At 44.1% G+C, this 12,312-nt stretch overlaps 1 protein-coding gene across 1 annotated transcript in view; it reads right to left on the bottom strand.

The window, feature by feature from the left end:
* The window catches only part of CUNH4orf36 (chromosome unknown C4orf36 homolog), a 19,621-nt gene extending 13,827 nt beyond the window's left edge, over positions 1-5,794 (bottom strand). The window contains exon 1 of the mRNA XM_027388498.2: positions 5,642-5,794. The gene's annotated coding sequence lies outside the window, so the exon portion shown is untranslated. The remainder of the gene's footprint in view (positions 1-5,641) is intronic.
* Positions 5,795-12,312: the final 6,518 nt, after the last annotated feature.

Here is a 12,312-nt window from a genome sequence, read left to right on the forward strand (position 1 = left end):
AATGCTTAGCTCTGCAAACAGCTGAGTGTAGATCCTGGGGGCCAGAAAGGGACAACTCTGAGATCAATATTTATTAGTAGGAAGGAGCTTGTCTCTCCAGGGGGCCTTTGTGGCTGTGATGTAGAGTAGAAGATCACCGGTGCATCTCAAAGGGCAATTTCAGGACACCCTGGCAGTCGAGCAGGGAATGACTCTGAAATAAAACCCCAGGCCCTGCCTCCAGATTCAGCCAGTCTGGGGCAGTTCAAGAAGCAAGGTTTTATAAACAAGTGCCCCCTATCCTCTTTCAGATAATGCGGAATGGTCATTTAACTAAAAGGACTCTATAGACAACTGGCAGGGACTGGCCACCGACCTGGAGTATTGTAGAAATACATATTCTTTGAACTTCATGATTTTTCACTTTTTGGCGGTTGGAGGTGAATGAGACAGGACCTTATGATGCAGCCCCAGCTGGGCCTAGAGTTTTCAAGCAGTTCAAGAAAGCTGCAAGCCTTTCAACCTGAGTGCATAAATGTGCACACAGCACATGCGTTCACACCTACACACACAGCACATGCATTCACACTGGCACACATGTTAGTGTGGTGTCTGGACACAGAAGGGCAGAGGCAGAATAGGTGGTGGTAGAGTGGAAAGAAGATTTAGAGAGGAAAAGGAGATAAAGATGTTGCTGAGTGACTTAGCTGTAGTCAGGGAAACACAACATAAAATCCTAATTTTATTTTAATTTGCCTTCCTCTCATGTCCCAGGAAATTAAGCAAATGACTTTCATTTCTCTATTTCAAACACCTTCTTCTTCTTCTTCTTCTTCTTCTTCTTCTTCTTCTTCTTCTTCTTCTTCTTCTTCTTCTTCTTTTCTTCCTCCTCCTCGTCATCCTCATCCTCCTCCTCCTTCTCCTCATCCTCCTCATCATCCTCATCCTCCTCTTCCACCTGCTCCTCCTCCTCCTTGTCCTTCTCCTTTTCTTCTTCTTTAAGAGAGAGTCACATGCAGCTCAAGCTAGTCTCGAACTTACTACATAGCCAAGAATGACTTTGAGCTTCTGCTCCTCCTGCCTTCCCCCTGCTCCCAAGTGATGGGATTGGAGACTAGGGCCACCATACTTGACTACTTTTTTAAAGTTTGGTCTCATTCCTCAGCCCTAGTCAAACTGGAACTCACTGCGTAGCCCAGGCTTGGCTCAGTCTCAGTGCAATCCTCCTGTCTCAGACTCACAAGAGTGAGCCACGATGCCCTACTGCTGTTTTAATGTCTCTTTCTTCTCTTTCTTAGCCCTGTCTCTCATTTTTTTAAAAATTAGAAGTCATGGGCTGGAGAGATGGCTCAGTAGATGAGAGCACTTCCAGAGGACCAGGTTTCAATTCCCAGCACCCACATGGCAGCTCACAACTGTAACTCTAGTTCCGGGACTTCTGACACCCTCCCACAGACATGCGTGCAGGCAAAACACCAATGTACATAAAATAAAAATAAATTTTAAAAATTAGAGGTTATTATTTTAGTAAATATTGACTGAGGACTCATTATGGACTGTATTTGCTGTTGGAGAAGGTGGCACCCCAGAATCTAAGTGTGGAAATTGATACTTATTCCGATAAATCATGGATAGACCCGCTAAAGCAGTGATACAAGAGGACAGCAATAGCAGTCAGGTTCACTCTGCAATCTGAGGTCACTCTTGGTCAGCAGGGCCTGTGGCAGGAGAAGAAGAACAGAGCACAGCAGGTTGAGGAGAGAGCAATGACAGGTGGAGCCCAGCATTACCTTCATCTACTTCAAAATGGCAGAGAGCGGGAATGAGATCCCCTCTGTTGCAGATCAGTATTCCCTGCCCAATCTCTGGGGCTTGAGGACATCCTTGGTACTGGAGCCCCAGTTTGGCCAAGCTAACTTGATGTATATGAGGAGCTGGGTTAAGAAATTATGAGAGGCTAGACATGGGGAAACACACCTTCAATTCTAGCACTCAGGAGGCTGAGGCAGAAGGCTCTCTGAAACTTTGAGTCCAATCTGATTTATGTAGCAAACTCTAGGTCATCCAGAGCTACACAGAGAGACCCTACCTCAAAACATAAATAAATAAGCTGGGGTGTGGTGGTACACGTCTTTAGTCCCAGCACTTGGGAGTCAGAGGCAGGCATATCTCTGTGAGTTCCAGGGCAGCCTGGTCTACAGAGTGAGTTCCAGGACAACCAGGACTGTTACACAGAGAAACCCTGTCTCTAAAAAAAAGAAAAGTTAAAATAAAAGATATGATGAGAATTCCCAGGAGGCAACATGACTGAAGTTGGTTATCAAAATGGACTCTGAGAAAATGTGCTTGTCTGGGTTCCAAGCTGTTGACAACTCCTGGACATTTCTCTTTAGTGGCCTCTTGTGTGTGTTCTTTGGGTTTCCTACCTGTGAGAAACTGGCTACATGAAGATGTCACCAAGTAAGTATATAGTCAACACCCAATAGTGACAATTGGGGCAGTAGTTAAGGATAGTCAGTAGGTTTTCATACCTTTATGTAACTTAGCAACTACCAATTACTTCCATATCTCTTTCTTTTGAGGCAAGATCTCACCATGTAACTGGCTAGCCTAGAACTATATGAAGACCAAACTGGTCTCACACTCACAGAGATCCATCTGCCTCTACTCCAAAGTGCAGGGATCAAAGGTGTGTGCCACCACCTCTGGCTAATCACTTCACATTTTAATCTATTTTTTAAAAAGATTTTTTTATTTATTATGTACATAGTCTTCGGCCTGCATGGCAGCATAGGGCACAGATCTCATTCAAGGTGGTTGTGAGCCATCATGTGGTTGTCTGGAATTGAACTCAGGACCTGTGGAAGAGCAGTCAGTGCTCTTAACCACTGTACCAGATGCAGAACTATGAGGTATAGGACTGTGTATCTGTCCACATGAAAATAATCACCCTGTGTGAAATAAATGCATACCTTTCTACCGTGCCTTACTCACACATCTCCTCTAATCCACTTCCCAAAACATTCTTCAGATTTCCCATAAGGTTTGAAATAAATAAAACCCCGGAAGAAGAGAGAGAAAGATAATATTGCAGCCACATAATAAAATCACAAACTCTGAAGCACACTGGTCATAAGTCTAAAATTAAGACAACTTGATTTTAAAAAATCCCATAACTTCCAGAGAACTAGATCACACCAAAGAGTTTATGATGGAAGTACTGGTTTATCTCATGGGACACTGGACAGAAGTACAGCCAACCCTCAGGCAAACATTGAAACTAAGAGAAGGCAAGCACTCATGACTCCATCTCTTGTGGCTTCCCTCTGCCTTCACTACAGGGCATGTGTTCCTTCCCTCACCAGTTGGATTTCTCTGTTCTAAGATGGAAGGAATACGGTTGCTCTTCTGAAGTTAGTTTGAAGGGCATAGAAACTGATTTTCTGTCCCAATACCACAAACGAAGACTCTAACTGCTTAAGTTCAGAGTCAGCCTTTCTTCCCTGAACCAATCAGCTTTGGTGTGAAGATGGAGAGCACAGGAGGAGGCTTCACGACAATCTAAAGCCAGGAGTCCCACCCTGCAGAGGACTAGAGAGCCCAGCCACCCTAGATAAAGGATTACAGACTGCAGCCCTTAGACACCAACACACTGACTTCTTTACTGACACTGGACTCCCCTAAAGCCAATTGGAGATACATGATTCCCCATGAGGATTCAAAAAAACAAAAACAAAAAAAAAAAAAAAAAAAAAAAACCCTCAAGCTTCCTAAGATGGCTAATAGGAAGGGAGGCAGTTCATCAAAAGTCAGCGGACTCAACGAATAGGCACTGGGGGGAAGCTGTAGTTAATTCAGGATCAATAATTAAGCAAAGTACTTCCTGGAATGTAGTAAACATTGTCCATTGCCTTCCTGAGTCGTTCCTCCTTCTTCCTCACTCTGCCTTCAATGTTCAGGTATCTGTTCCTTTTCACTGAGCTTGTATAGATGCTTCCTAAACCTTGTGAAGGAATTGTGACTAGTCAAGCATTCTCTTTGTCCCCAACTGTGTTAGTTGTGAATTGATGGCATGTTCTGTCCAGTGAGATACTATATAAAGTCACCTGTAACTTTCTGAGAAAGATTCCTTCGGGCCTAAACAATATGTTGATGTAGATATTCCAGCTCCTTCCTCTCTGTCAGCTCTGCCTGGATAGTAGGATACAGCCGGAGCTGCTGCAGACATCTTGTAGGCCTGAGACTTACACCAAGAAAAGAGAGGAAGAGCCCTTCATGGTGGCTCACACTCCCAGCACTGGGGAGGCAGGGGCAGGTAAATCTCTGAGGCCTGTCTCTGCCTACCTAGTGCTGGGATTAAAGGTGTGTGCATCACCATGCCTGGAAAAAATAATAAAATATTGAAGAAAGAAAATTGTGCTGAGCAAGGGTCAGGACTATTTTCTATGTTACAATCTTTAAGAGCTCTTTTCTTTTTCTTTCTTCTTTTGTTTTTTGTTTTGTTTGTTTGTTTTTGTTGTTGTTGTTATTTTGATTTTTCAAGACAGGATTTCTCTGTTTAACAGTCCTGGCTGTCCTGGAACTCACTCTGTAGACTAGGCTGGCCTCGAACTTACTGAGAACCACCTGCCTCTGCCTCCCAAGTGCTGGGATTAAAGGTGTGTGCCACCACTGCCACCTGGCAGGAGCTCTTTGCTTTTCTATGAGTGTAAAAAATCTTCAACTTGTGATGAAAAACAATTAATCATGACAAGATTAAAAAGGAACAGCCAGGGTGGGAACAGAGGCGGGTGGAGGGGAGGGACTGGGAGAGAAGGGAAGCTGCTGCCAGGATGTAAAAATTAAATAAATAAATAAATTTAGAAGGAAGGAAGGAAGCTGGGCATTAGTGGAGCACTCGGGATGCAGAGGCAGGCAGATCTCTGTGAGTTCGAGGCCAGCCTGGTCTCCAGAGCGAGTGCCAGGATAGGCTCCAAAGCTACACAGAGAAACCCTGTCTCGAAAAACCAAAAGAAAAAAGAAAACAAAAGAAAGGACCACTGCCAAAAAAGAAAAGGAAACAAGGCATGAGTATTAGAAATGTGAAGATGCCATTCCAAAGGTGGGAGTAAAGACAAGTGCTCTCCAGGCAAGTACTGGCCCAGGATGCAAGAAACCTGGGTAGGGCGGATCACACCACTGGAAAAACAGCCCAAACAGCAGCTGTCTCAGGGGTCAAAGGCTGGAGCACGCGACCTCTAGTGGACAAAACAGACAAGAAGCCCCGGCGTGCCAGCGTGCCTATAATCCCAACAGGGAGGAAGAGGCAGGAGAAACAGAAATTCAGGATTATATAAAGCAATATTACATTTCTTCAAGGTGGAAGAAATGGAGGTCATTCTGTGTGGATGAGAGGGTGGCAAAAAAGACACAAAATAAAGGGCGGGGAGGAGCGGGCATCGAGGTGGCATAGGCCTGCGGGTGGAAGCAAAGGACAGGGAATTCACGGTCATCTTTCGATATATATCAAGTTTGAGGCCAGCCTTGGATCCGCAGGAGTCTCTCAAAGAGCCGATAGAGAAAGCTTGGCATAAAACAGTAAAGTCACTATGGAAAGGAATCATGGCAGAGGTGCATCCCCACAGAGCAGCTTGGGGAAACTGAGGCGAAGAATGTCACTGACCTGATGGAAGCTCAGATGGGCAAGGGGACGTCTTAGAGTGACTCACGGGGAGTTTCCCATTTCGTTAGCTTCGGGAAATAAAATCAGACTAGCATAATCGCTCTCTTCCCACCCCATCCTTCCTTCAGCCCGCGCTTGGGAGTGCCCTACACACGTCAGTGGGCTCGGGCTAAGCCTTATCAACAGACAATTATAAAAATGCTGAGAGTTCGTCTCCCAGCTAGTGTGAGCGATGGAAAGCCCCTGGAACAGGACCAAGCCCTTCTCTTTCTGGGCTCATGCAACGATTCTGTAAAGTTTTCTCAGGGTTTTTGTCTTTGTTTCTTTCTTGGACTGATCCTGCTGCCGCCGGAGTGCACATCCCCAGGGATTCCAAATGAGAACACCCAATGCTCATAAATTACCAGTTGTTTTTCTCACAGCTGCTTTTTATCCTACTATCTCAGTTCAGGGAGAAGATGGGTCTCGGATAGGTTAAGAAAGCTGTTGTCTGCACATCAATCAGCTAGAAAATCTAGAGAGGATCAAATCCAAAGCCTCGTCACTGGACCACTCGGAGCCCTGGTGCGCTCCTATGAGCCAACTCTCTCCCCCACGACCCCACAGCGGGTCTCAGGGGCCAGTACCTTTATGATGCACACTTGTAGTCACAGTGCAGGTGGAGGCAGAAAGGGTCAGAAATTCAAGGTAAGGACTGGGCAAGAGGAAAGACACAAATTTGGATCTCCCAAAACACATATAAAATCAAGAACGACGATCCAATCTGTAACCCCGGACTGGGACTTCAATGGGAGGGACAGAGACTGAATGTACCTGGTGTTTGCTGGGCAGCCAGTGTAGGCATCAGTAAGCTTCAGGCTCACTGAGTCTAAGAAAAACATAGAAGACCAATTGAATAAAATATTCAGCCAGTGTATGCCCTTAATCCCAGCATTTGGGAAGCAGAGACAGGGGAATCTCTGAGTTTGAGGCCAGCCTGGTCTACAGACGGAGTTCCAGGACAGCCAGAGCAACACAGGGAACAGTCTACAAAACAAAACAACAAACAAACAAAAACAAAGAAAAGAAGGAAAGAAAGAATAAGATGTTCGGCCTTGCAGGTTGGTGGCGCACACCTTTAGTCCCAGCACTCAGGAGGTAGAGGCAGACAGATCTCTGTGAGTTCAAGGCCAGCCTGGTCTACAAAGTGAGTTCCAGGACAGCCAGGGCTACACAGAGAAATCCTGTCTTGAAAAAAAGTGAAATAAATAAATAAAATACTTAAGGGCAAAAATAAATAAGGACAAATAATAATAAATAAGGACAGAAATATTTGAAAAAGATCTGGGGTGCAAAGCCGAGATTAGATCAACTGTAAGAACCCTACTTAACATGATTCCTAGTGCCAGAACAACAAAAATGAGTCACTCTGTAATAGGGACAATTAACATCTATACTGAACATATTCAGATGCTCTTTTGTGGTTGAGGCCTAACCAACACAACTTACAAATCATTTCCATACCACTTCAGTGTATTAGTAGTATAGTATTAGCATTTTAGCATATTAGTATTATAGCATTAGTAGTTCAGTATATTAGTATTATAGTATTAGTGCTTCAGTATCATAGACCAACAGATGACCTCAAATACATAGGATGATGTATGCAGGCTAAATGCAAATTCTAGATCATTTTATATAGGATTTCAGATCCGTGGAAACTTTTCTGGGGTGGAGTTTCCAGAACCCATCTCAGGATACTGAGGTGTGACTATTTTGTCCTTTGTCGTTCACATTTATACACTTAAGTCATCTGTAGTCTAACTTTCCACATGGTATTAGGAAAAGATCCCATTTTACTGTTTCCATATGGCCTCCAGCCATTTATCTATCTATTCTTGTGCCAACAACATTCAGTACTTATTTATTTGCAATGTAAACTATTTTTTACTTCATGTTTCCAAAATTGACTTAGCTATTCAGGGACTACCCCCACTTCCCTGAAATTTTATCAACTTCCTTAAATTTTTATTTTATTATTTGTTTGTTTGTTTGCTTATTCTGAGGCAGGTTCTCTCTACATAGGCCTGGTTGTCTTGGAACTCACTATGTAGACTAGGTTGGCCTTGAATTCATGGAGATCTTTACTATAGTTTTAAATTTTTCTCTGTGAAAGTGTCACTGTTGGGAAGAAGGGGTGGACCTGTGGTTAGGAGAACTTGCTGTCTTTCAGAGGAGACCAGGGTTTGGTTCCCAGCACAATGCTGTGGCTCAGAACCCTCTGAAACTCCTATTCCAAGGGATCTAATGCCTTCTTCTGACTTCTGTAGACACCAGGTGTACACATGGTTCACATGCAAACATGCAGGCCAAGCATTAAATAAATAAATAAACAAATAAGAGCTTACTCAACAATGTTGAGCATGCAAATTCAGATCCAGCACCCTTGTAACAAGCCAGGTATCTAGCTCATGCCTGTAACCCCAGCTCCAAGGAGGGTGAAACAGGGTGCTGCTGCCTTCCAGCCTAGCCAAGAAAATATGAGCCGGATTAAGGGATAGACTACCTCAAAGGGAATAGCAAGGAGTTTGATCACCAACCTCTGATCCTGGATGAATCGAATGTGTACACACACACACACAGAGATACACACATATAATTCTTTAAGTGTAACTAACACTTGGGAGGCTGACATAGGAAAATGTTGAATTTTGAGAACAGACTGGTTCACAAAAGAAGATTCTATATTTAAAAACAAAGCCAGGTGTGGTGGTGCAAGCCTTAATTCCAACACTCAGGAGGCAGAGGCAAATAGATCTCTGGGAGTTCCAAGACATGCTGGTCTAGATATTGATTCCAGAGTGACCAGGGCTACATAGAGAGACCCTGTCTCAAACAAAATAAAACAAAACTCTAACAAACAAAAATCTCCAGGGCTCAATATGTTGGCTCAACAGCTAAGGATGCATGCTTCCAAGGTCAATTTCCAGGACCCACACACACGATAGAAGGATAGAGCTGAGTCCTGCAAGTCGTCCTCTGACTTCCACCTTCGTACTCTGGCACACACATGCACATATGTACACAAATATATGATAAATAAGCAAATGTAATAAAAAATATATAGCAAATTTTACAATTTGAAACTCCATCTTTCTCTAGTTAAACTTCAACTGCTTTGTAATGTGCTTAAATAAAGCCCTACCCAGCAATGACCTTGATGGTGCTTTTAAAAAAAATCCTGCTCAGTGTGACTGCTGACTACACAGTTAAGTTGTATTCCCCAACCCCCCAAGATGTGTCTATCTGTGACTGGCCTCATTTGGGAAGGATATTGCTACAGATGCCATTGAGTTGAAGTGAAGTCATACTGGACAGGGTGGGTTCCAATCCAATGACAGATGTCCTAATAATAGAGGAAAATTTGGACACAGATTCATAAGGAAAATTCCATGTGCTGATAGAAGCAGAGACCAGAGTCATCCATCTCCAAGCCAGCATACTCCAAGATTTCTAGAAGTCACCAGCAAAGAAAACTCCTCTCCAAGACCCTCCAGAAAGAACATGGCCCTGCTAACCTTACTTCAGATGTCTCCCCTCGAGAACTGAGAGGCAATGCATTTCTGATGCTCTGTGTGCCTGTTTATGATGTTGTCATTTGTCGTCGCAGACCTCGGAGCATAATACAGCTCTTTTGTTTGCAATAAGAAGGCAGAAGTTTGTCCTTCCCTTGGTTCATGTACAGATGGAAATGATCTGGCCAGGTGATCAGAAGTGGGGACAAACTGAAGGTGTGGTGTCAGAGCAGTAGGGGAAGGAGGTGTGTCAATGGGCCTTTCTTAGCACAGACACCATCCATATTTCTGTCCTTGTGACCAAAGGAGGCCCACTGAGAGGATACTCTTAGTAACTAACAAGACCATAACATCCTCTGTGAATGCCAAGAAATCTTTTTGTTCTTACTCCATGGACTCACACGAAAAGTGGCCCTGATAGCAAGGATGGAGGCTAGGCATGTGCTCAACAATGTAGACGTCTTACCAAGACTGACCAGGTTAGCACTATTGCTGGGAGCTTTATCTGCCATTGGCAGACACCAGCACAAGCTCTCTGATAGAGCACCATTGCCCACAGCTGCCTGGTGTGGGAGGATTATACTGGCACACATGTGTAATCTGTGGATAGATGATCTTTCTATCTTTGCCAAGACCTCCTCAGAACGCTTTGTTTGCCATCATGCCATTCCATACACCATGGGTTCTGAACACAAGAAACTCATTCATAGTCGTGGGAATGAGCCTGAAGAATTTACACACGCCATCAGCTAGGAGTGGCTAATGCCAGAATTACCTATGACACTTGCAGTGACTGTCAATGTCTGTTCAGGATGTTTCGACAAACCACTAAGAGTGAGTGGCTTACAGACAGTAGAAATGTATTTAGCTCAGTTCTGGAGGTTGGGAGTCCAAGATGAAGATGACATCAGTGTGTTATGCAATGAGGTCTTTCTTCCTCAGAAACAACTCTTTTCCACTCTGTCCCTGACTGCTGGAAGAGGGAAGGATATCTCCACCCTCTTTTATAGAATTGGTGCTGACCTCATTTGCAGGGGCTCTCAACTGCCTCACCTCTAAATACTATTTATTTTGGGGGTGTGGTTTTCAAACTAGGAATTTAAAGAGGGACCACAGCATTGGTGAAACACCTTTAAAGATGGGGTTCTGTCTTGCAAGGTTCACCGTTTGCTTTAAGTGGGGGACTATTTTACTACCATCTCCTCCACATCGAGAATATACAGGTCTAGACATCAAGATTCGAGATCAGTTACTAAAGACAGTTATTCATGAACAGTCCTCTCAGAAACAGTTTCTTCTGGTCTTGGCAACTCTGAGGTTTGCTGATTGAACTTGTTCCCCCAAAAGGCATACTTCTACCACAATAAGCCACAAAGCCATTAAATCGGAAGATGGTGGTACCACTTCACTGTTTCAAACTCATATCACAAACTGGTGGCCAGGAAAGGTCTCTGTGCTGATGGAGTGGCTGATCCCAACAAGCAAAAATCCCAGCCATCTTGGGGTCCCACCAGTGGGAAACACAGGCATTTCCAGGGCGGCCCCTTCCCACTTCAATACTGGATCGTGCATACTAATAAAACTGTAACAAAAAGTCATAAAGGCATTGAAAATGCAGTACCTCGGGTCTGGACAGATGGCTCAATGGTTAAGAGAACTGACTGCTCTTCCAGAGGGCATGGGTTCAATTCCCAACACCCACATAGCAGCTGAGAGAGAGAGAGAGAGAGAGAGAGAGAGAGAGAGAGAGAGAGAGAGAGAGAGAAATATGCAATACCTCATGTTTTAAAGTTTAGATCACTTCCCAGGCCAGCAAACCAGTTGAACTTCTGAGGGCAAAAGAAATATGAACTATTTGAACTAAGTAGTGGAAAGAGGAAGTATCAACTCTGCAATTTTGGCCTCAGGACCACCAACGATGACAGAAGTTATGGTAGTTTTACATTTGTTTTCATTATATGTACATCAATTCATAAGTATTAATCATTTTCTTCTTCTTTTTTTTTTTTTTTGGTTTTTCTAGACAGGGTTTCTCTGTAGCTTTGGAGCCTATCCTGGCACTGGATCTGGAAACCAGGTTGGCCTTGAACTCACAGAGAGCCGCCTGCCTCTGCCTCCCGAGTGCTGGGATTAAAGGCGTGCCCCACCAACGCCCGGCTAATCATTTTCTTCTATGTCCATTATAATTTTATATTCAAGCTGTTGGTAGTTGGTTTTACAGAATATTTAGTAGAACTATGACTGAAAGTAAAAAGTTATCAGGGGAAAAAAAAAAGCTATCAGTAACTGGATATGGTGGGGCATGCTTCTACTCTCAACACTTTCCAGGTTGAGGCAGGAGGATCAGGAGTTCAAGGCTATCTGGGCTATAGAAAACTGTCCAAACTGGACGTGGTGGCACACGCCTTTAATCCCAGTTATCAGGAAGTTGAGACAGGCAGATCTCTTCAAGGCCAGGCTGATCTACAAATCAAGTTCCAGGACACCCAGGGCTGTTACACAGAGAAACCCTGTTTTGGAAAAAAAAAGAAAAGAAAAGAAAAAGAAAGGTTGGAAGGAAGGAATGAGAGAGAGAGAGAGAGAGAGAGAGAGAGAGAGAGAGAGAGAGAGAGAGAGGAAGGAAGGAAGGAAGGAAGGAAGGAAGGAAGGAAGGAAGGAAGAAAACCTGTCCAAAATAAAAATTAAAAGAAATACAGGACCAACGACATGGGTCACTATACTAAGGCACTTGCTTCTAAGCCTGAGTTCAGTTCCCAGGACCCACATGGTAAAAAGAGAGAACTGATTCCTACAAATTGTCCTCTGGCTTCCACATATGTGCCATGTTTGGGGTTAGAATGAGGTGTCCCCCACAGTCTTGGGCATTTGATATTTGGTCCTCGGTTGGTGTAGCTATTTGGGAAGGCCTAGGAGGTATGGCCTTGCTGGAGGAGATGTGTCACTGGGGCAGTCTGTGAGAGTTCAGAGACTCACCATTCCCAGTTCACTCTATTTCCTACCTGCTTTTCAAGTTGTGAGCCCTCAGGCGGGTGGTATCACACATCTTTAGTCCCAGGAATCAGGAGGCAGAGGCAGGTGGATCTCTATGATTTTGAGCCCAGTCTGGTCTACAAAAAG

Source organism: Cricetulus griseus (genome assembly GCF_003668045.3).
Source record: "Cricetulus griseus strain 17A/GY chromosome 1 unlocalized genomic scaffold, alternate assembly CriGri-PICRH-1.0 chr1_1, whole genome shotgun sequence".
NCBI classification, from domain to species: Eukaryota; Metazoa; Chordata; class Mammalia; order Rodentia; family Cricetidae; genus Cricetulus; species Cricetulus griseus.